The sequence below is a fragment of the Pseudophryne corroboree genome (genome assembly GCF_028390025.1).
Source record: "Pseudophryne corroboree isolate aPseCor3 chromosome 11 unlocalized genomic scaffold, aPseCor3.hap2 SUPER_11_unloc_5, whole genome shotgun sequence".
NCBI classification, from domain to species: domain Eukaryota; kingdom Metazoa; phylum Chordata; class Amphibia; order Anura; family Myobatrachidae; genus Pseudophryne; species Pseudophryne corroboree.
The window spans coordinates 754,548-777,117 of NW_026967481.1; the positions used below are offsets into that span (position 1 = coordinate 754,548).

Here is a 22,570-nt window from a genome sequence, read left to right on the forward strand (position 1 = left end):
CTAGAGGAGTATATCGTTGAATATTATGTGGTACTAGAGGAGTACATGGTCAGATATTATGTGGTACTAGAGGAGTATATGGTCAGATATTATAGTGGTACTAGAGGAGTATATGGTCAGATATTATAGTGGTACTAAAGAAGTATATGGTTGAATATTATGTGGTACTAGAGGAGTACATGGTCAGATATTATGTGGTACTAGAGGAGTATATGGTCAGATATTATAGTGGTACTAAAGAAGTATAGGGTTGAATATTATGTGGTACTAGAGGAGTACATGGTCAGATATTATGTGGTACTAGAGGAGTATATGGTTGAATATTATAGTGGCACTAGAGGAGTATATGGTTGAATATTATGTGGTACTAGAGGAGTACATGGTCAGATATTATGTGGTACTAGAGGAGTATATGGTCAGATATTATAGTGGTACTAAAGAAGTATATGGTTGAATATTATGTGGTACTAGAGGAGTACATGGTCAGATATTATGTGGTACTAGAGGAGTATATGGTCAGATATTATAGTGGTACTAAAGAAGTATATGGTTGAATATTATGTGGTACTAGAGGAGTACATGGTCAGATATTATGTGGTACTAGAGGAGTACATGGTCAGATATTATGTGGTACTAGAGGAGTATATGGTCAGATATTATAGTGGTACTAAAGAAGTATAGGGTTGAATATTATGTGGTACTAGAGGAGTACATGGTCAGATATTATGTGGTACTAGAGGAGTATATGGTTGAATATTATAGTGGCACTAGAGGAGTATATGGTTGAATATTATGTGGTACTAGAGGAGTACATGGTCAGATATTATGTGGTACTAGAGGAGTATATGGTCAGATATTATAGTGGTACTAAAGAAGTATATGGTTGAATATTATGTGGTACTAGAGGAGTACATGGTCAGATATTATGTGGTACTAGAGGAGTATATGGTCAGATATTATAGTGATACTAAAGAAGTATATGGTTGAATATTATGTGGTACTAGAGGAGTACATGGTCAGATATTATGTGGTACTAGAGGAGTACATGGTCAGATATTATGTGGTACTAGAGGAGTATATGGTCAGATATTATAGTGGTACTAAAGAAGTATAGGGTTGAATATTATGTGGTACTAGAGGAGTACATGGTCAGATATTATGTGGTACTAGAGGAGTATATGGTCAGATATTATAGTGGTACTAAAGAAGTATATGGTTGAATATTATGTGGTACTAGAGGAGTACATGGTCAGATATTATGTGGCACTAGAGGAGTACATGGTCAGATATTATGTGGTACTAGAGGAGTATATGGTTGAATATTATAGTGGCACTAGAGGAGTATATGGTTGAATATTATGTGGTACTAGAGGAGTACATGGTCAGATATTATGTGGTACTAGAGGAGTATATGGTCAGATATTATAGTGGTACTAAAGAAGTATATGGTTGAATATTATGTGGTACTAGAGGAGTACATGGTCAGATATTATGTGGTACTAGAGGAGTATATGGTCAGATATTATAGTGGTACTAAAGAAGTATATGGTTGAATATTATGTGGTACTAGAGGAGTACATGGTCAGATATTATGTGGCACTAGAGGAGTACATGGTCAGATATTATGTGGTACTAGAGGAGTATATGGTTGAATATTATAGTGGCACTAGAGGAGTATATGGTTGAATATTATGTGGTACTAGAGGAGTACATGGTCAGATATTATGTGGTACTAGAGGAGTATATGGTTGAATATTATAGTGGCACTAGAGGAGTATATGGTTGAATATTATGTGGTACTAGAGGAGTACATGGTCAGATATTATGTGGTACTAGAGGAGTATATGGTCAGATATTATAGTGGTACTAAAGAAGTATATGGTTGAATATTATGTGGTACTAGAGGAGTACATGGTCAGATATTATGTGGCACTAGAGGAGTACATGGTCAGATATTATGTGGTACTAGAGGAGTATATGGTTGAATATTATAGTGGCACTAGAGGAGTATATGGTTGAATATTATGTGGTACTAGAGGAGTACATGGTCAGATATTATGTGGCACTAGAGGAGTACATGGTCAGATATTATGTGGTACTAGAGGAGTATATGGTTGAATATTATAGTGGCACTAGAGGAGTATATGGTTGAATATTATGTGGTACTAGAGGAGTATATGGTCAGATATTATGTGGTACTAGAGGAGTACATGGTCAGATATTATGTGGCACTAGAGGAGTACATGGTCAGATATTATGTGGTACTAGAGGAGTATATGGTCAGATATTATAGTGGTACTAGAGGAGCAGGAGCGGTCCTTGGTGCGGGCAAGCAGTGCCTTTGCCCGGGGCGCTGCGGCCTGGGGGCGCGGCCACAGTCACCCCGGAGGCACCGTCGCCTGCCCGCACTCCGCTCCCCGGTCCAAGGCTGCAGCAGACGCCGTGGGCTGTGTGGGCGTCCGCTGCAGCCGGCTCCAGGCACAGACACTAGAGGTCGTTATTGACCTCTAGTGTCTGTGCGGCGCTATGGGAGAGACGTCATTGACATCTCTCCCATAGAGAGGAGCGGGCGGCCAGACTGACGGAGCAGCAGCAGCAGAAGAAGCAGGAGCGGGGCAGTGGTAAGTATTGTTTTTATTATTTTGTGTGTGTGTTTGTAAGCGGGGGGCACAGCGACAGGGGGCAAATAAAGAGGAGGCACAAATACTGGGGGCAAATAAAGAGAGGGCACAACTACTGGGGGCAAATAAAGAAGGGGCACAACTACTGGGGGCAAATAAAGAAGGGGCACAACTACTGGGAGCAAATAAAGAGGGGGCACAAATACTGGGAGCAAATAAAGAAGGGGCAAATCAACTGGGGGGCACAGCTACTGTGTGCATAACTGGCCACGCCCCTCCCCTATGAAGCCACGCCCCCCGCACACTGTTTTGCCACGGAGAGGGGGGGGGGGGGGGCGCCAGTGGAAACTCTCGCACTGGGCGCCACAAGGGGTAGAACCGGCCCTGTAGAGGAGTATATGGTCAGATACCCTAATCAAGAAACCAACTAGGTACAATTCAATCTTAGACCAGATATTAACAAAACAATAGGGATTTGGTATCAGGTATTATAGTAGGGAAGCCCATGGGAAACAGCGACCACAATATGGTCACATTCAATATCAGTTTTCACAAGCAGTCCTATATATAGAGTAGATTTGCCTAGAAACAAAGGGCCGAATTTAGACCTGATCGTAGCAGGAACTTTGTTAGCAGATGAGCAAAACCATGTGCACTGCAGGAAGGGGGGGCAGATGTAACATGTGCAGAGAGAGTTAGATTTGGGTGTGGTGTGTTCAAACAAATCTAAATTGCAGTGTAAAAATAAAGCAGCCAATATTTACCCTGCACAGAAACAATATCACCCACCCAAATTTAACTCTCTCTGCACATGTTATATCTGCCCCCCCCCCCTCCCCCTGCAGTGCACATGGTTTTGCCCATCTGCTAACAAATTTGTTGCTACAGTCAGGTCTGAATTAGGCCCTTTGTTTCTAGGCAAGACTACTACAGAAAAATGGATGTACTAAAAACATTGCTCGCTAGTTATACTCTCATAAATTCATTCCAAAGAGTGGCGAACATATAAGGATACTATAAGGATTGTAACAAAAATATGGAAAACAATAAATCAGAGCGTCTAAAACAGAAACTGAAAAGCTGATAGCAAAGGAAAGTAAATCAAACCCAAAAAGTTTTTTTTTAAATACATTAACAGCAAAAGATTATAGAAAGATTATAGGCCCTTTAAAAGGCAATATGGACATCATAATCAAAGACGACAATGACATAGCGGAAAAATTGAACAAATTCTTCTCATCTGTATTCACAAGAAAGGACCAGATGGCGGGATTAACGCATAATCTCAGCAATGATAATGTCCCACCGCTAAATGCTCATTAAGTGAGGAAGTAGTCTGTGACGATTTAAAAAAATATGATTAATAAGTCACCTGGTCCTGACAGAATTCACCCAAGGGTTCTCACAGAGCTACACTCCGAACTAGCAAGACCCCTTTATTTGATCTTCAATGATTTACTTACATTAGACATGGTTCCCAAAGACTGGCGTATAGCGGAAGTAGTGCTGATACTTAAAAAGAGAAGTAAAGCTGAACTGGGTAATTATAGACCGGTAAGTCTTACATCTATAGTGGGGAAAGTACTGGAAGGTATTCTAAGGGATAGTATTCAAGCCAATAAGGTTATTAATAGGAACCAACACAGATTTGTGAAGGACAGATCATGTAAAACCAACTTACTAGGCTTTTATGAAACAGTTAGTGTGAACCTAGATCAGGGTAAAGAGGTGGATGTAATCTTTTTATACTTTGCTAAAGCTTTCGACACAGTACCTCACATGAGACTAATCTATAAATGAAGAGAACTGGGGCCAGGAAGCACAATATGCACGTGGGTTAGAAATTGGTTGGATAAAAGGGATCATCGAGTTGTGGTAAATGGAACTTTTTCGAAATGGACAGAAGTACTAAGTGGTGTGCCACAACGGTTTGTACTTGGACCACTATTGTTCAACATTTTCATACATGATCTAGAAGTAGGTCTAGAGAGCATGGTGTCAATTTTTCAGATGATACCAAATTGTGTAAGGTTATAAATACCGAGGGGGATGCCGAGTCTCTTCAGAATAACTTATTTAAACTGGAAACATGGGCGGCAAAATGGAGAATGAGGTTCAATACAGACAAGTGTAAGGTAATGCACTGTGGTAGCAAGAACAAAAATAACACCTACATACTAAATGGGGAAAAACTAGGGGACTCTGTACTGGAAAAAGACTTAAGTGTTCACATAGATAACAAACTGAGCAGTAGTACCTAAAGTAAGAATGCAGTAAAGAAGGCAAAGAAGGCTAATAAGGTATTAGCATGCATAAAATAGGATTTTATATACCTACCTGTAAATCCTTTTCTTGTAGTCTGTAGAGGATGCTGGGGTTCATTTAGTACCATGGGGTATAGACGGGTCCACTAGGAGCCACTGGCACGTTAAGAGTTTAATAGTGTGGGCTGGCCCCTCCCTCTATGCCCCTCCTACCAGACTCAGTCTAGAAACTGTGCCCGAGGAGACGGACATACTTCGAGAGAAGGAAATACACAGATAGTGGTGAGATTCACACCAGCTCACACATACAAGGCACATCAAGCTAACTAGCTTGAACTACTCAGCAACGGCTGAACCAACAATACTTAACCAACAATGCAGGAATTCGAAGCACTGGGCGGGCACCCAGCATCCTCTACGGACTACGAGAAAAGGATTTACCGGTAGGTACATAAAATCCTATTTTCTCTTACGTCCTAGAGGATCCTGGGGTCCATTTAGTACCATGGGAATGTACCAAAGCTCCCAGTATGAGAGGGAGAGTGCTGAGGTTCCTGCAGAACAGATTGACCAAACTTTAAATCCTCCGAGGCCAAAGTATCGAACTGGTAGAACTTAGCAAACGTGTTCGACCCTGACCAAGTAGTTGCTCGGCAAAGCTGAAGAGCCGAGACACCCCGGGAAGCCGCCCAGGAACCACAATAGGCTGGTTGATATGAAAAGCCGACGCAACCTTTGGAAGAAATTGCGGGCACGTTCTGAGCTCAGCTCTATCCTCATGAAAGATCAAGTAGGGGCTCTTGTGCGACAATGCCTCCAATTCTGACACATGTCTTGCAGATGCCAATGCCAACAGTGTGACCACCTTCCAAGTAAAACTTTACGTCCACCTCCTGTAAAGGTTCAAACCAATCCGATTGCAGGAACTGCAGCACCACATTAAGATCCCAAGGTGCTGTAGGAGGCACAAAGGGGGGTTGGATGTGCAGAACTCCTTTCAAGAATGTCTGAACCTCAGGGAGAGCAGCCAATTGTTTCTGGAAGAAAATGGACAGGGCCAAAATCTGGACCTTTATGGAGCCCAAGCATAGGCCCACATCCACACCCGCTTGCAGAAAGAGGAGAAAGCGTCCTAGTTGAAAATCCACCATTGGAAACTTCTTGGATTCACACCAAGACACATACTTCTTCCAAATCCGATGGTACTGCTTAGACATTACTCCCTTCCTAGCCTGGATCAGAGTAGGAATGACCTTGTTTGGAATGCCCTTCCGAGCTAAGATCTGGCGTTCAACCTCGATGCCGTCAAACGTAGCTGCGGTAAGTCTTGATAGGCAAATGGCCCCTGTTGTAGAAGGTCCTCTAGCAGTAAGTCCAGAAGATCCGCGTACCAAGCCCATCTTGGCCAGTCCGGAGCAATGAGGATCGCCTGAACTCTTGTTCTTTTTACAAGTTTGAGAATCCTTGCGATGAGAGGAAGAGGAGGGAACACATACACTGACTGGAACACCCCCAGAGTTACCAGTGTGTCCACCGCCACTGCTTGTGGGTCTTGTGACCTGGAAAAGTAACTCCGAAGCTTCTTGTTGAGGTGAGAGGCCATTACGTCTATCTGAGGCATGCCCCATCAGCTTGTTACCTCTGCAAATACCTCCGGGTGGAGGCCCCATTCTCCTGGATGGAGATCGTGTCTGCTGAGGAAGTCCGCTTCCCAGTTGTCCACTCCCAGAATGAAGATCACCGACGCCACCGCGTGTTTTTCTGCCCAGAGGAGGATTCTTGTTACCTCTGATATTGCAGCTCTGCTCTTAGTTCTGCCCTGCCTGTTTATGTAGGACACCGATGTGAAGTTGTCCGACTGAACCTGAATGGCTTGATCTTGCAGAAGATGTGCCGCTTGTAGAAGGCTGTTGTATATGGCCTTCAATTCCAGAATGTTTATTGGAAGGAGAGTTTCCTGACTTGACCACCTTCCTTGGAAGTTTTCCCTCTTGGGTGACTGCTCCCCAACCTCTGAGAGTCTCATCCAAGGTTAGAAGAATCCAATTCTGAATCCTGAACCTGCGTCCCTTTAGCAGGTGAGAAGTTTGGAGCCACCAGAGGAGTGAAATTTTGGCTTTTGGCGACAGGCGTAAACGCTGGTGCATGTGGAGATGTGATCCCGACCACTTGTCCAGGAGATCCAGCTGGAAGAACAGTGCATGAAATCTTCCATACTGTAGAGCCTCGTAGGAGGCTACCATCTTCCCCAGAAGGCGAATGCACTGATGAACCGATACCCGTGCTGCCCTCAGGACATCCCGGACCATTGATTGGATCACCAACGCTTTCTCCACCAATAGAAACACCCTCTGCATTTCCGTGTCGAGAATCATCCCCAGGAAGGGCAGTCTCTTTGTTGGCTCCAAATGTGACTTACGAAGGTTCAGAATCCACCTGTGATCCCGAAGTAGTTGAGTTGAGAGAGCATTACTCTGCAATAGTCTCTCCCTGGAAGATGCCTTTATCAGTAGATCATCCAGATGTGGAATTATGTTCACTCCCTGCTTGCAGAGAGGGAACATCATCTCCGCCATAACCTTGGTGAACACCCGTGGTGCTGTGGAGAGGCCACATGGTAACGTCTGGAACGGATAGTGACAGTCCTGTAGTGCAAACTGAGGTCTCATATCAAGGATACCACGCACTTCCTCAATTTAATTAACACTGTCACGTGGAAAGAAACGTATGCATTTCTTACTTTAGACTTCTCTGCCTTATATACACACATTCCACATTTACTGGGCTGCGAAGTGATTAAAAGGAGACTTGATATGGATAATGACCTCAGTGAGGAACAAAAATATTTTCTCACCACTTCGATTTCTTTTATTTTGTCACATAATTATTTCATGTTTCTCTGTGTTTTTATTTACAGGTAATGGGCACGGCCATGGGGACCAGATTCGCGCCCAGCTATGCCAACCTCTACATGGGGGAGTTTGAACAAACCCATGTGTGGGGCAGTGGCTAGGCGTCGAATCTGGTCCTCTATGGCCGCTACATCGATGACCTTTTTATTATTTGGGACAGGGACCTGCACTCTGCTACACAGTTTATTCAATCACTGGCCTGCAATAAATTTAACCTGACTTTCACTTCAACTTTTCACACCACCAAAATTAATTTTCTGGATGTTAATCTAGAGATTGTTAATAATAAAATAGTCACGTCTACATTTAGCAAAGAGACTAATACTAACTCTTATTTACACTTCACTAGTTCACACTTTAAACCCTGGAAGCAAAATATCCCCAAGGGACAACTTATTCGTCTCAGGAGAAACTGCTCCAGCTTTATCACTTTCACGGAACAGGCAGACACCCTTCTTACTTCTTTCAGGGAATGTGGGTACCCGGAAAATGTTTTACAAAAAGCCCTTATGGAGGTTTCTGAGTTAGATAGAGATAGCCTTCTACAATATCACTCCAAGAAAGATGAACATGTTGCTAATAAGGATAAGAGTTTTGCTTTTATATGTAAATTCAATAGTTGTGCGGGTCAGATCCGTAGCATAATAAATAGAAATTTCAAAATTCTGAAACAGGATCGAATCCTGGTGGAAACACTCCCCCAGGCTCCACAAATAATCTATAGAAAAAATAAGTCTTTAAAAACTCTTTTAGCTCCCAGCCTTTTGAAAAAAGTAGAGAATGAAGATACTAACAGTAAACAACAAAAATTAGGATCCGAGTGGCTGACAAATAAGCCACTAGGCTTCTTTCACTGTGGCAAGAATAAATGCCAAGTTTGTCTACATACACCTAGGAAAACAGTGTCGATAGTGTTACCAAATAAATTAGATGTTCATTCTATTAAATCATTCATGAATTGCGATTCCTCATATGTCATTTACCTCCTTTGGTGTAGTTGCCATTTATACTACGTGGGTCGAACCACTAGAAAATTACGCACTAGGTTCATGGAACACAAAAGAAATATTGTTAAAGGCTTCCTACAACATAGCGTGTCCCGTCATTTTTATTCCACACATCAAAAAGATCCTGGTTGTCTCTCTGTCCTGGCACTGGAACATGTGGCCCCAACTGTAAGGGGGAAGGGGGGGTAGATTTTCACTATTATGTAAGAGAGAAATCTACTGGATGCTCCAGTTCAACTCAGTACATCCCACCGGTCTAAATGAGACAATGGAATTGAATGTAGTGATATAAAACTTTGAGGAGTCTCAATGAGACGAGGGAATTGACCATGGGGGTTTATAACCATTGAAAAGGGTCCGATAAATGTTTGTCTGATCTCCCTGCATAACCAGCTCCTATTATTGACCTCTCCCCCCGCACCCAGATGGTACAGGTGACGACTCCGTGTCACCTATGTGTGGTATGCGTGGCCCTGGAGGCTTCCACGTTTACCCGTGACGGGACAGTGGATCTCACTGTCAGCACGTCTAGGGTTATCGGTCACTCTGTGGTCATCCGAGTGTTCAGGCAACTCCTGCCAGCTGGAGTTCCTCCATGGCTGCGCAGCCACCCATTGGTGGCGGTGAGACTAATGCTAGATGGGTTTTGAATGTTTATTAGGTTTATTAATCATCATCTGCATGTAAATTCCTTTGTTTACTCTTCATTGTTATTTGTGTCATTATAAGACATGCTATACTTTTATCGTATATTAGTTAAATACAAACTGATCCCCATCCTGACTATCCAGTATAGGAGGAGGGCTTATAAAGTATGGTGGGGTTAATTAATAAATATTTCATTGCCCCTGTGAGGGGCCTGGGTGCTAGGATCTACCATGTACTCCAATTAAGATTTGCACTAAGTACAGTCCCGGTTCCTGTGGCTGTCTAACAATATCTGTTGATTGTCTGATTTTTAGTGTTTAAAGCTTCTTAGTGATAATGTGTATATGGGTTCTATTATATTAAACCATATAGTGTGATTTTTAGTGCGTATTGATTTGCCCACGAGTGGGAATAAACACACTTTTTTATGTAACTGCAGCACTTCAGGCTCCCGGTCACGTGACGGGGGAATGACGCCATCACACACCGCATTTGTGTGCGCCAAGGTTGCTTAGCAACCAGGGCGCCTCTGACGGGAAACTGCTATTGGCCCCTGCCTGTCACGTGACCCGGAAGGAGCGTCTAATGCTCCACGGAGTCCCTTCGATCTGCCTGTCCCCCCACTTCTGATCAGGGGCACCTCTGTGAGTAATGTGGGCTGCGGAGGTATTATACCCCGTAAATGGGGAGGGGGGAATATAAGTGAATAATAAATAAATAATATAAATCCCACTCTAGATGATGTATCTGGTGGCTGGGGGCGAGTCATGTGACTGCACTGGCCTTTGACCTCCTTTATTTCTGTCATGATCCGGGTATCTGGACGCCATTATTTACCTTTCAGGTGTCTCCTAAGGCTGTCCCAGCGTCCTAGGCCCGGTTCCCAGCTGTGATGCAAGCATTCATACGTCATATCTCATCTCTGCTGATCTGTGGATATTGTTCCTCAATGCCCGGGCGACTGGCATGGCGTCACCTGCCGGCGGGGCCTCGGGCATCATCTCCATATTCCTAATGCATACAGGGTATGTGGCACTCCTCACCTACTGTGGCCGCGGCCGTCCATACTGAAGGTTGAGACGCAAGCCGGCGTTCTCTATGTTCACCGCCGCCATTACAGAGGAATTTCCATGTGGTGAATACAAACAGCTTTCCCTCCACAGGCCGGTATGGGCGCAGCCATCTTGGTTCCAGTCACATGATCCTGACCTCCAATCTATAGCTCTGCTGAGATCTGCATAATTAAGTCATCCAATCCCTTTACACCTAAGGGTATAAAGGGACTGAGCCTGCACCAGGAAATCGTCAGTGCTTTGGTTGTCAAACCTTGTTTCCAGTCTCTCTCTCTCCTGTGGTTATTTTGTACCAGGTTTCCAGCTCCTGTCTCCAGTTACCACTAAGAGACCCGCACCAGCTTACCACCTTGCGGTGCAGCCTGACTCTGCAGTCTTCCATGACTACTCCAGCTTCCAGCTACAGATCCATCTGCTTCCAGCGGTCAGCTTCCAGCAGTATTCAGCTTTCTTAAAGTGCCGATGCTTCTCCAGCGGATACCTACATACCAGCGGTATCCGCAAACCGTCGGTACCTGCAAACCATCATTTCCTATATCCTCGCTCCCTAGCTTTATTCAACTACCTGGCTGGTTCCATCCAGCATCCACTCCGTGTTATCTACCTGGCTGGTTCCATCCAGCATCCACAGCAGTCTTCTCAGCTACAGCGTTACCAGCTTCAAGTGCTACATCTGCTGGTGTGTTCCTCGGCTACTCTCACTACTACAGAAGGGTCTGGTAAGGACATTCCATCACTGGGACATTAAGAACTGTATCTCGTCCTACCAGTACCCTGTGGCTCCTGCCAAGCTTATAGTGATCCAGGAACTGTATCATTTTATCTACTGCATATCTTTATTCATTTACTACTGCTGTGAATACGGAGTTCTGTTAATAAACTTTTATTGACTTTTAAATCCTGGTTGTCATGGTCACGCCTTCGGGCAATCCTTCTACATTATACTTACATGTCTAGGGGTCTGATTAAACCTCCCAAGTTTAGTTTTACCTCAGCCCCTACAACTGAGGCTTCTTCCCGTCAGCTCAGGCCCTCAGTTGTGACAATTTCAAAATCATGTCTCATTGTTCTTCTGTATATATATGAAATGAATATCTTTTTTACTGTGGGTTTGCCTCCTACTAACTCCTGTATACATTTTAAGTAGATAAATTATATTGAATTCGTGTTTTTATTACTACTGTGGATAATTGAATGGTATTTTCATCACACCTGCTGGGCATCAGGTCATCAAATGGGGTTTAAATAGATCCCACATTCAGATTGAGCTTTACTTCTGATGAAGCTAGGTGACCGAGCCTAGGGAAACGCGTTAAGTGTTGATGCTGCTACCTCACCAGTGTCCTGTTCTTCAAACTGATCCAGATATGGACTTTTAAAAAGTTACCTTGGAATTTTCTCTGTGGGACTTCACCTGTACAGCACCGATTGGAGAGACCCAGTGTTCTACAAATAGTACAGCCTACTTGCTGGCAATTCCAAACCTCTGGAAGTCTCCATCGTCACGGGTAACACCAGCTGTTTGTATTCCTTCTCCCCAGGGAACTCTGCATATTCTCTCAGTCCGGGATCCTTTGTGGACACTTATTAGCAGCCATTACCAATTATTTTCAAGCTCTATCAATGCCCTAAACTATATGTTTACATTGGAATTCATTCTTGTTTTTAGTATGTGATGTTTAGTTAATTAATAAATTACATGTTATTTTATTGAAATCTATCCACAGTTTTTATTATTGGAGAAACACGTAGCGCCAGTTCATATTTTCTTTTCACAAACCGTAGGTAAATCTGATGAGGCGGCCAGATCGGAATGTGAACATACGCATGCTTGATATCCAGGGATACCAGAAATTCCACCTCCTCCAGACCTGAGATCACCGCTCTCTCAGCGACTCCATTTTGAATTTAAATACCTTTAAGTAGGGGTTCAATGACTTTAGGTTCAATATTGGTCTTACCGAACAGTCTGGTTTCGGAACCACAAACAGGTTGGAGTAATAACCCTTGTGAGTTAGGTGAGGTTGAAACGGAACAATGACATTTGTTCGTACCAACTTTTGAATGGCTTCCTGTAGGATAGTACTTTCTGTCAGCAAAACTGGTAAGCCTGATTTGAAGAATCTGTGAGGTGGGAGTTCCTGAAACTCCAGTCTGTACCTGTGACAGGACAGTTCCGTACGAAAGCACTCATCGCTTTCGCGTCCCGTCCCCAGTGCACAGAATGGAAGGTTAGGTCACATGGGACCTGACCCCATAGGGGATTCCCGCTTACCGTCAGTAACCGCCTGTTACTGACTCCACCCACTGCGCTGTGGGCGGGTTTATGCTGCCACCACCAAACTTCTAACCTGCCGTGGCGTTTGGAACCACGGTTCTGCTCTGTATGTGCCGACACACTGCGTTACCACACCTGTGTGGTGTTGACGAATCCTTGCTAGGCCTCTACCGGTAGCTGGCGGAAGGCGGGACTTGGAGACGTTAGGTGCTTCCCTGGACAGCCGGAGGATGGGGCTATGTTTGGCATAACCCTGTAGGTCACAAGATGAAGCAATCTTCTTGAGGCAGATGATGTTTATTTGCTCAATAATAGTCTTAAAAAAGACTCTTCCCTATTGCTAGGGGCAACAGCAATACAGCAAGATGTTCCAGCAGAATGAAGATGGTACAACTACCATCTGGAGGCACGCAGGCCTCCTTTTTATGTCAATTTTCCACACAGTACCACAGGGGGGTCATGTCCTCCCTGTCTTCTCCAACCAATCAGGTTATCGCACAAAATATAAATAAATTACATTTTACAAGGATGTCAGTAAGTGCAAAAAAGCTATTTCCTTTTTCCTGCCACACACAGACAAAGTTTTGTATAATTTAAACTCCAATTCCTACCACCTGGGAGGTTACACTTCACCATTGATACATTTAACACATAGCTTCAAATACGGTTTGTATTTGATTTACCAAACAAATATTCTTCCTTCCTGCATCTACCATTCAGGATTCGTATATCAATTAAATCAGCTACATGAAACAAACAGGTTCCAAGCCCATAGACGACTTTATCTATGGGATAAGGACAGTGGCGTAAGTTCGCCCCAGTCGCCCGGAGGCATGATAAAATGCTGGTGCCCCCCCCACCACCCCTATACATATAGGGATATATATACACACACATACGCCATATGTAGATATCTGGTACACAGGGTGAACAGTAGCAGTGTACTCAGGCGCCTTTCAAAATAGTATAGATACACACGCCTCTTTTCTTTGCACACACACGCCTTTTTCACTTAAAACACACACACCTCTTTCACTTACACACACTCACTAACTCGCACGCCTATTTCACTTACACACGTCTCTTTCATTAACACACACGCCTTTTTCACTTACACACACCTCTTTCACTAACTCACACGCCTCTTTCACTTACACACACGCCATTTTCACTTACACACAATTACACACACACACGTCACTTTCACTTACTTACAATTACACACACACGCCACTTTCACTTACATACACACGCCACTTTCACACAATTACACACACACACACACACGTGTCACTTTCACTTACACACACACAAATTACACAAATGCCTCTTTCACTTACACACCCACACACAATTGCACACACACCACTTTCACTTACACACACGCCACTTTCACTTACACACAATTACACACACACGTCACTTTCACTTACACACACACAATTACACAAACACACATGCCTCTTTCACTTACACACACACAATTACACACACATGCCACTTTTACTCACACACACACACACACACGTCTTTCACTTACACACACGCCACTTTCACTTACACACAATTACACACACATCACTTTCACACACACAATTATACAAACACACACATGCCACTTTTACTTACACACAATTACACACACACGCCTCTTTCACTTAAACACACAACTTTCCTTTAAAAAACAGACACACACCTCACTTAAAAACATTCACACACATAAACACAGTCCTGCCAACATTTATTAAAGATACCCCCCCCACACACACACAAACATACACCACACACATACACACACAATGCAGCAGCTGGAGGCAGGTGGTGCCAGTGCCTACCTGTTGCTATCCCCAGGACGGAGGAAGAGAGAGCTTCAGCTGGCCAGCTCTGTTGGAAGTCCTGTGAGCAGCTGTGCGCTAGAGCTCCCCCTAGCTGCAGCCAGCTGTCAGCTGAGCTCTCGTCTCTGTGCATAGATACGAGGAGGCAGCTGCTGCTGCTGCTGCTGCCGTGTCCACAGCTCCTCCGTCCACTCGCGGCGATGGATTGTCAGGTGGGAGGCAATGGAGAAGTGCCCCCTGCAGGTCAGGAGCCCGGCGGCAGCCGACTCCATTGCCTCCCACAGTTCCGCCACTGGATAAGGAGATCCCCCGTGATTACCATCTTTCTCTAAGGAACTAACACATCAAAAGGTTTTGTCATTCACACCTCTCTGCTAGGACAGGGCCATTAGCATGCCACTTCCTATTTCCAGGGGATAGGAGATGCTTATTCAGACAGATATAGTAAGTGCATTTTTCCTTTAAATATACAGGTGACCACATCTTAAATATAAATACATTTAAACATGCATTCCTGCAATTGTGCACAGAGCACTACATATGACATGTTAAGACACATCATTAAACATATTTTTAAACAGTCTGCGCCCAGCGCCGTAAGTACATTTAACAGTGATGCCAAGCGCCTATTGTCCGCAACATGGCGCCGGGCACGAGGGTTAACCCCTTCAGTGCCGCAGCCGCCATTACACGTATGGCTGGTTAGTCTCTCCGGCCACACTCCTCCCCTCCCAATTCAAGCGGGAAAACCAGCGAGTCATGTCCCAACGATATGGCTCCTGGTCCCGCAGTCTGCTGGGCTGAAGGGGACACTACCTGGGGGGGTGTAGGCTTCGGCCTAGACAGTTCATCCATAGTGCAGTGGGCCTCTCTTCGTGGGTGCACAATGTTCAAATAGTCCACCTGAAGTCCAAGTTCAAGGCTCCACCACAAAAGTCTGTCCAATTTTCCCAAGGTAGGTTGCAGCCACCTAACAGGTGGGTGGTAAGTCACCACGGTGGGGGGCCAGTTACACACAAGTGCCACCCAAAGTGTCCCAATTGCGGCATACCCCACCTCCCACGATAGCAGTTTTCTGCTCAAACAGGCCACAGGGTGCTCCTGCCCATATGGCTCCTCCTGGCTCAATACTACTCCCAGTCCGTGCAGTGGCGCAGTAGTTCGTAAAACACAGTCCTGGTCAAGAATGTGCGCCATCAGCACTGGAGCGGGTACCAGAGCCTCCTCCAATGACTGGAATGCCAACTCGCAAGCGGGTGCAAAGTCCACTGACTTGGGAATGCCCTTCCGTAAAGGGGTTCACTACAGGACTAAAGTCAATGACAACGTGTCCGTAGGGCCTTACAGGTTCTAAGGTCAGTACCTGTCTGGGTGATGTGGGCCGGGGACAGTCTCTGGTTGACTCCACCCCCTCTGGTTTGGGCCTACCCCTGTCTCCTCCCACATGGTGCCCCAGGCACTGCGCCTCTGTCATTTCTATCTGCCCGAACTGTCAGACCTGCCCTCCAATCCTCTTCTGTCGACCTATGACTCGGGAAACCTACCATGTCACCAAGGCCTACTCTTTCCTCCTCGTCCGCTACCTGTGCCACAGTGATGGTGGCCAGACCACCAGCCCCTGGATCCTGTGTGGCATCAACTACAGGGAGGCTGCGTGTCTTCCCCGATCTACTGCGCACAGGCAGGGGACCTGCTATGTCCACAGCAACTCGCTGTAAAGGTTCTCCTATGGGCAGAGGCCCAGAAACAACACAACCGCTGGAGTGCCCCAGCTGCCAACACATGGCACCAGCTTTACAGTTGGTCTGGGCGTCATCCGACATTCCAGACCAGGGTAAGCTCTGTGACAGGCACTTCGGGGTACGGTCTGTCTCCGGGTTACTGTCCAAAGGGGTTTCGCTGGCAACCCACACCGGTTGCGCAGGAAAGTTCCCTGGGGGGACCAGTTGGACACATTCCCTATCTGGTCTATCCCCCCCCCACTTTCCTGTCTACCCTGTACCTTAACCCTTCCTGCCAGGTCAAACTTCCTGCCCCAACCCTGTCAAGGCCGCTGCCAGAGTGGCACCTCATGCCTTTCGGGGATGGGTCAGAGAGTTGAGCCTCCCTAAACTCCTGCCTGTGGCCCTCAATCTCTCCTAAATTGGGACACACTACAGGGGGATCTAGGTGGGGACTACTAGGGTCAGTCTGGTAGGGGTCAGTCATGGAAAAGTCAGTGTGGTTTCTCATACTCACCGCTGGAGTTGGCAAACCACTTGGGTCAGGAGCATCATTGGGCACCCCCACAGGATCAAACGAGCTGGAACCACCATCCTCTGCGTTGCTAGGGGACGTAGGCATACCAGAGGCAAAAGGCATGCGGGGTTGATGTGCCGATCTAGCTGCTGTAATCTTTTCCTCTGGGCTGGTTGATGCTGTGGTTGGCTGTGCTGGCAGTTGTCTAGCAGCTGTAGTCTTTTCCTCTGGGCTGGGCTGTGCTGGAGTAGCTGATGTCAACGGTGGTTGTGGAACTTGACTCCGGGGAATGGCGCCAGCAAACGTGGTGACGATCCCACCACCCAGATCATTTCCTAGGACCACATCAGTTGGGAGACCATCCATGACGGCAACTTCTCGCAACTCTGGTCCAGCTCCCCAGTTCAGGTAGACTCTTGCCATGGGAACCTCTTTCTCCGTTCCATCTGCCAGGGTGACCTTGGCAGTGCGACCCTGCAATACTGCAGCAGGATCTATAAGGTGGGGGCTCACCACAGTAATTGAGGCCCCAGAGTCTCTTAGGCCTTCCCCCTGCAGGGGTCGCACGTGGACCGGCTGCAGGTGCCTCCACATATTGTGTAGGGGCTGTTTGGCCATGCAGGTGACTCTCTCCGCAGAGTGCACCTGTTTCCTGCCACACTCCATCGGACTGACTTGAGGGGGAACAGTCTCTGTAGGTTAATCTCCTCTCGTCAAACAAGCGATCCGGGCTCCAGCACTCGGATTTGGGACACGAGTCTGGGGTGCTTGGGATGCAGGACAGTTCATCCTCAGATGTCCGATTTTCCCACAGCCGTAGCACCTCTTCTCCAGTCGTGGCACCGATGATCTCTGATCAGTTGCAGGGACGCTGCGGTGCGGTTGCTGGCCAAGAGCACCCGGGTTGGAAGATGCTTGTCTTTGGGGGTGATGAGCTGAAGGGGGGGGGGTCCCCTTGGTGGTACAGTCTTTTGGAGCTGGCTGCTGGCTGGGCGCTTCTGCCCCTGTGGCCGAATTGCCACATACTTGTCTGCTAACTGACCCTCTGACACCGCTTCTCCTGCCGCTCTCTCTGCACCTACTAGCCATTACTGACACCTGGATTACTCCCCCCCCCCCTCTGACACCGCTTCTCCTGCCGCTCTCTCTGCACCTACTAGCCATTACTGACACCTGGATTATCCCCCCTCTGACACCGCTTCTGCCACTCTCTCTGCACCTACTAGCCATTACAGACACCAGGATTACTCCCTCTGATACCACTTCTCCTGCTGCTCTCTCTGCTGGGGGCCTCACATTCACACACACACCCTGACCTGGGGGTCACAATGGGGGTGGTGTTGGGGTCCTTTTACCTTCTAGTTACTCCTACCAACTCATACCACCAGAACCATCCCTTACATGCTCTACATTTGAGGTCCATGCTATACGCCTCTTCCAACCAGTCCATCTTAGAGTAGCTGTCATTTAACGCCCCCCTGACAACTTTTCTTCCTGGCTTCCTCACTTCCTCTCTTCTGACATTCCCTCCATTATTCTAGGTGATTTCAACATCCCCATCGATAACCCCACAAAACCACCTGCCTCTAAACTTCTTAACCTCACCTCTTCACTTGGTCTCTCCCAGTGGACCTCCTCACCCTACCATGTGAATGGGAGCTCACTGGATCTGGTTTTCACTCATCGTTGTGATATTTCTGATTTCTCCAGCTCCCCATTTCCCGTCTCTGACCACCACCTGCTCTCCTTTACCTCATCTCTCTCTGCTTCCCCATCTCTACCTCCTAAGGCTACCATCACTAAGCGAAACATTGGGGCTATTGACACCACATTCCTTTCCTCCCTGTTTGACTCACTTCTCTCTCCTATTCTTTCTCTCTCATGTCCTGAACAAGCCACTTCCACATACAATGCATCCCTTACTTTTGCTCTTGACTCTGTTGCTCCACCAACCACTAGTCACCCTCTCAAATTACCACCTCAACCCTGGCACACCAAGTGCACCAGATACCTGCAAAAATGCTCACGTACTGCTGAGCGACACTGGAGGAAATCACGCTCTAAGGCAGACTTCCTCCATTTCAAACTTATGCTCTCATCCTTCAGTGCTGCTCTTTCTCTTGCTAAACAGTCATACTTCAAGATCCTCATCTCCTCCCAGTCTTCCAACCCCCGGCGCCTCTTTACCACTCTCAATTAACTCCTCTGCCCACCTCCACCTCATCTCCCTTCCTCACTCTCTGCTCTTGACTTAGTCACTTATTTCACTTCCAAACTTGACTCCATACGTCAGGACATCACATCACACCAGACCATCAGAAACCAGCTTTCTCCCATCCCTTACCACCCCTCCCCATCCCTCTCACCAACTCGGACATATTTCTTCCATGCATCTGGAGAGGAAGTCATGGCCCTCATTAGTTCCTGTCCCCTCACCACCTCCCCACTTGACCCTATCCCCTCCCACCTCCTCCGCTACCTCTCTCCTTCTGCCTGTTCCCATCTTTCCCACCTCCTCAATCTCTCCCTCTCATCAGGCACTGTCCCATCTACCTTCAAGCATGCACTCATCTCTCCTATTCTTAAAAAACCTACCTTTGATCCAAACACTCTCTCGAGCTACCGACCCATCTCTCTCCTCCCTTTTGCCTCCAAACTCCTTGAGCGTATTGTCTACAACCACCTTACTTCCTTTCCTCACACTCACTGCTTGACCCATTCCAGTCTGGCTTCCATCCTCCCCACTCCACTGAAACTACCCTTACAAAAGTATGCAATGCCCTCCATGCTGCTAAATCTAAGGGACACTACTCTCTACTTATTCTTCTTGATCTCTCTGCTGCTTTTGACACTGTGGACCATCCTCTCCTACTGCAAATCCTTCACTCCATTGGCCTGCGTGATACTGCTCTCTCTTGGCTTTCTTCCTACCTCTCTGACCGTTCATTCTCTGTCTCCTCTCATGACTCCACCTCCCCCTCACTTCCACTAACTGTAGGTGTACCCCAAGATTTTGTCCTTGGTCCTCTTCTCTCTCTATGCATACCTCAATAGGTAAGCTCATTAGTTCTTCTAGTTTCCTATATAATCTGTATGCGGATGATACTCAAATCTATCTTTCCTCTCCGGACCTTTCCCCTGCTCTCCTCACTCGTATCTCCAACCGTCTCTCAGCTATCTCTTCCTGGATGTCCCAGCGCATTCTAATACCTAACAAGTCTAAGACTGAGCTGATCATCTTCCCTCCCTCCCGCATAAACTCACCTCCTACAATCACATCCTCTATTGATGGCACTACTATCTCCTCTAGCCCCCAAGTAACCTGTCTTGGAGTAATCCTTGACTCCTCCCTCTCCTTCAAACCACACATTCAGCACCTCTCGCAAACCTGCCGTTTTCATCTAAAAAATATTTCCAAGATCAGAGCCTTTCTGACCCAGGATGCTACTAAGTCCCTCATCCACTCACTGGTCATCTCCAGACTGGACTACTGTAATCGCCTCCTGACTGCCATTCCTGACAAATACCTCTCTCCACTCCAATCTATCCTCAATGCTGCTGCCCGGCTCATTTTCCTCACCAAACGCACTACGTCTACCTACCCTCTCTTATTAGACCTTCACTGGCTCCCCTTCCCTTTCAAAATCCATTTCAAGCTTCTCACACTCACTTACAAAGCCCTCACCCACTCCTCTCCCATCTACATCTCTGACCTTATCTCCCTTTACACTCTCACCCGTCCTCTTCACTCTGCTAATGCACGCCGACTCTCCTGCCTTCTGATTACTTCCACTCCTACCTCCAAGATTTTTCACGTGCTGCTTCATTTCTGTGGAATACTCTACCTCTCCCCCTCAGACTCTCCACCTCTCTACAAAACTTCAAACAGGCTCTGAAGACCCACTTCTTCACCAAACCCAGCCAAATCTCATCCTAACCCTCTGTTCCACGCTCTCTATGTACCCCGTCTGTGTCACCCCTGTCTGTCTACCTCTCCCCTTTAGAATGTAAGCTCTCACGAGCAGGGCCCTCTTCCCTCATGTGCTTATACTTTTCTTACTTTAATAATCTTTAACTGCCCAAATACCACAGTCTTCTGCCACCTAATACTTATTCCAGTGTCATCTGCTGATGTAGCTATGTCTATTTACCCTGTACTTGTCCTATAATGTCGTCAACTGTAAGTTGCGGTTTTCCTGTTTTGATTATTTGTTTATTATTAATTTATTTAGCGCAGCAAATTCCGTTGCGCTTTACAATTTCAAATAACAATAACAAACTGGGTGATAACAAACAGTCAGAGGTAGGAAGGCCCTGCTCGCAAGCTTACACTCTATGCACTCTGTAATTGGGCACTGCGGAACCCTTGTGGTGCCATATAAAGGATAATAATAATAATTTACACAGGGAGTGAGAGAGGCACAGAGACACACAGTCATATACACAGGGAGAGAGGCACAGAGACACACATACAGAGACACACAGTCATATACACAGGGACATGGATAGAGCAAGAGAGAGAGGCACAGGGACAGTCATATACACAGAGAGAGGGAGAAGTACAGAGACAGTCATTTACACAGGGAGAGAGGCACAGAGACAGCCAGCCATATACACAGAGACATAGAGAGAGGGAGAGGCGCATATAAGTAAATGTTAATAAATATAGGAAGGACTGCAGGTTTGGCCACTGTACCTGGGAGCTGCTTCCTGTCCAGCAGCAGAGAGAGGTGGAGAGACTGGGAGAGGACAGAGAGGTGGAGGCTGGGAGAGGACAGAGAGGTGGAGGCTGGGAGGAGACGGGTTATAACTAGTCTTCACATTCCTTTACTCTAGATAAGAGTCCTATTGGGAGTGTACGTATCACACACACACACACACACACACACACCGCCTGTCCCTTCTTCTGTGTGTACATATCACACACATATACATACACACACACACCTGTCCCTTCTTCTGTGTGTACATATCACACACATATACACACACACACACACACACACACACCTGTCCCTTCTCCTGTGTGTACATCACACACACACACACACACACCTGTCCCTTCTCCTGTGTGTACATATCACACACACACACACACACACACACACACACACACACACACACACCTGTCCCTTCTCCTGTGTGTACATATCACACACACACACACACACACACACACACACACACACACACACACACACACACACACACACACACACACCTGTCCCTTCTCCTGTGTGTACATATCACACACACACACACACACACACACACACACACACCTGTCCCTTCTCCTGTGTGTACATATCACACACACACACCTGTCCCTTCTCCTGTGTGTACATATCACACACACACACACACACACACACACACACACACACACACACACACACACACACACCTGTCCCTTCTCCTGTGTGTACATATCACACACACACACACACCTGTCCCTTCTCCTGTGTGTACATATCACACACACCTGTCCCTTCTCCTGTGTGTACATATCACGCACACACGCCTGTCCCTTCTCCTGTGTGTACATATCACACACGCGCCTGTCCCTTCTCCTGTGTGTACATATCACACACCGACACCTGTCCCTTCTCCTGTGTGTACATATCACACAAACCTGTCCCTTCTCCTGTGTGTACATATCACACACACACGCCTGTCTCTTCTCCTGTGTGTACA

At 46.4% G+C, this 22,570-nt stretch overlaps 1 protein-coding gene across 1 annotated transcript in view; it reads right to left on the reverse strand.

The window, feature by feature from the left end:
- ELMO3 (engulfment and cell motility 3) overlaps nucleotides 1-21,653 on the reverse strand; it is a 431,301-nt gene extending 409,648 nt beyond the window's left edge. The window contains exon 1 of the mRNA XM_063948699.1: nucleotides 21,573-21,653. The gene's annotated coding sequence lies outside the window, so the exon portion shown is untranslated. The remainder of the gene's footprint in view (nucleotides 1-21,572) is intronic.
- Between the last annotated feature and the right edge of the window lie 917 nt (nucleotides 21,654-22,570).